The sequence below is a fragment of the Amphiura filiformis genome, chromosome 13 (assembly GCF_039555335.1).
Source record: "Amphiura filiformis chromosome 13, Afil_fr2py, whole genome shotgun sequence".
NCBI classification, from domain to species: Eukaryota; Metazoa; Echinodermata; class Ophiuroidea; order Amphilepidida; family Amphiuridae; genus Amphiura; species Amphiura filiformis.
Window position 1 is genome coordinate 62,636,458 of NC_092640.1, and position 3,641 is coordinate 62,640,098.

Consider the following 3,641-nt stretch of genomic DNA (forward strand, 5'->3'; position numbering starts at 1 on the left):
TTGGATAATTTGAAAATAATGGAACCGATTATATTTTATGCAAATTGTGTTTGTTTTCTTCACGTTATTTTCTTCCTGCTGATTTGCTCTTTATTTTAAGAAAAAACCAAGATTTCTACATATCCTTCAGCTGTTCAGCATGTTCAGTGTTTTTCAAATTGAACTCACGATAAAACACTTCCGTCAGATGACACACAATGATAGCGATTTCATTGCATCTAGGCCATACAGGGAATTTCCCAAACTCGAGAAATCATGCAACAATTTATGCAACAATCAATTTACGGGCGCGGACCAAGGGGTCCGGATTTATACGGGCCGGATTAGGGGCTGCCTCATTAGGTTTGCGGAGGGTGAGGGGGTCAAGACAACTTACTAAGACAACTTTCGGGTAAAATTTGACATAAATTGTCAAAATGGGCTAAAAAGTACAAAAAAAGACATAAAAACCTTTAACAATATCAGGCGGCTTGCAGCGGAGGGTAAGACTTCTCGGGGGGGTAGCTGCCGTTACTTACATTATGCTTTTCCATATCTATCACATATAGAAATAGGCCTACCAAATAAATAGTGAAATTTAAATCTTTAGTATATAGTAAGTATACCATCTTCATTAAAAAGTAGGCATATAACTGACTTTATTAGGCAGATAGTATATAAATTGTTATTAATAGCAAATAAATTTCTCTCTTATAGCAAATAAATTACTTCAGTAGTAGCAACCCAGTAAACACAAAAACGTTTTTAAAACGTTTTAAATAAGTTATATTTTGGGTTTTGGTTTGGGTAAACACGTTTTAATAACATTAAAATGTCGGGTTATATGAAGGTCATGAAATCGTTTTAAAACGTTTTATATGAAAACACACTACAACAATATTTTTAAAATGTTTTCGAAAAATGTCATTGTAAACTATTTTTGCAAACAATTTTGGCCAAATATTTTGTCAACACTTAAATAACATTATGTTAAAATATTTGCACACAGCAAACACAGAAATGTTCTTAAAATGTTTTTTACAAAACGTTTTAATAACATTTAAATGTCGGGTTATGTAAAGGTCGTGAAAACATTTTAAAAACGTTATTGTAAATATTTTGGGCAAACGTTTTTAGCTAAATATTTTTTCAACCCCAAAATAACATTCTGTTTTGAATGATTTGTACCAAGTTTTCAAAAATGTTTTTGGAATGTTATTAAAACGTTTTTATACCCTTTATAGGCCTATAACCCGACATTTAAATGTTTTCTGTAAAACATTTGTGTTTGCTGTGCAGTCAATTACCAACAAATGTTATTTAATGTTATGAAAACGTTTTATACCATTAATTTACCCTTTATATAACCCGACATTTAAACGTTTTCTGACAACCTTTTATAACCTTTTGTGAATGAAGTCGAAAACGTTTTGTGTTTGCTGGGAAGTTAATGTTATATCTAGCAGCTTGTAATACGCTTTCTTCGGTTGATTGCAATTTTTATAGTACATAGCAAATAGGCCTACATTGATATCTCCGGTAGATATCAAATTTTTTAATTGATATCTTCAGACTTCAGTATAAGTAAAAGAGCTAGCCTCAATATTGTATATGATATATGAAGTCCTGATTATCTGCAGTTAAGCGATGCAGCAAGTTATGGCTTCATTAACAGTAAGGGTAGCAACTATTTTAATATGTTGCGATTTGGTAGTTCCCAGTATCTTGCGAATGATAGTGAGCTTTGGCAAAAATTACATTGATCATTTCATAAGTGTGTAGAAGATATACTTTTAGTTTTATGTCCTGTGGTTCTTGAGTTATGTTGTAAAGAGGGTTGAAACAACAACACTTTTGTAATACTCATTAACAACAAATTGTTAAATCAAGCAAGTTTTTAAAGTATATGATTTTGAACTTTTGCAAAACATCAAAGTGTTATTTTTCAATAATCATGATAATACATATATTGATTTAGATAATGAAAATTATTGGCTGCTTCGACCAACAATACATCGTGTAGCCGACTTGAATAGAGGGAAATGTCATGCAATTCATTTACATTTTATTTATATAAATCATTCTCGGCAAATTGCCGTTTGACTCGCTACAAATATCACTGTACAGACTTGACATTTAATATGGAATATTTTTTCGCAAAATTCCAAGACTGGTCTGGTAGGGGTCTGCATAAACCGCACGGGCTAAATACTATTTGGGGTGTGCCAGGAGATGGTGTAAAATAATTGTTTGACAGAAAATGTACTTTCCATTAGTTTACATTATGACGCTCATAATGTAGTGAATTAGCCTAAAATGGCGGATTTAAGGAGACTGAATTTGATTTTTGTGGGGGGTAGAATTTCTGAATTTGAGCAGCATTATCAAATTTATTGAGGTTTGAGGCGATATTTACTGAACCTAAACACCAATAAGTGTTAGTCAGAACTGAAATGCACTTGTAATCTACCAGTTTTGAAAGTGGGAGGAGCTTTAAAAATATGGCTCTTAAAAGTGGTACGCACTCAGGAAGTCTGAATGGCCCGCTGGGACCAAATTTTATAAACGTACTGTAAACAAAGAAACAGCGTAAGTTCATTGGACAACAAGGGATCCGCGCAGTTGTTTTGTTCCGTAAGTTTAAAACATTTGACCCCAGTGGGGCCATTCAAACTTTCTGAGTACGTACCACTTTAAAGAGCCCTATTTTTAACCTCCTCCCATGTTCAAAAAATTGGTACATTGCAAGTGTATTTCAGCTGTGATGAATGCCAGTTGCTGACGAAGTTTAAGAAATATCACCTCAAACCCCTATAAATTTGATATTAACTGAAAAATGTTGCATAAAGTCCGAAATTGTGTCCCCCACAAAGCTCAAATTCAGCCTCCCTAAACCCGCCATTTTAGGCAATTTCACTACATTATGAGCACCATTATGTAAACCTATGGAAAGCACATTATCTATCACACAATTATTTTACACCATCTCCCGACACACCCTAATATATATTTAGCCCGTGCGGTTTATGCAGACTCCGTCCAGACCAGTCTTGGAATTTTGTTAAAAAATATTCCATATTAAATGTCAAGTCTGTAATATTCGTATACATTTTGTTATAACGTCATGTCATTTACCATTTTCAGTAGATATTATATATAAGTAAGTTAAAGTTGATCATTATTGGAATTATGAAAAATGCTCAGTTTTGGAGAAAATCACCCCTCCGAAACATTTTGGACACAAATGTTTTTGTTTTTCAACAACATAACCAAAAAGAAAATCAATAAGATTTTATTTAGGAACCTATTTGCTTTTTTTATATTTTAGTTAGCAGATAGTATATGTAAATCGTTATCTTCAGTAGATTTAAATATTCATGAATCATATTTACAGTAGATAGCGAGTAAAATGTTATACAGCATACCGTATCTTCTGCAACCATTGCCTTCTTAGCAGATTATTTTCATTTCATAGCCTTGCAAATAGATTGGTATTTTAGGTATAATACAAATTAAAGGAATGTGACCCGAAATATTTTCAAAATCGAATTCTTTAAAACTTTAAAGTATAACATAAAATGTCGTCCCTTTCAATTTCATACAAAATTAAAAAAACAAATAATAATTCTTGTTAATGAATTCCTTGTGGAATTTAGTTAATA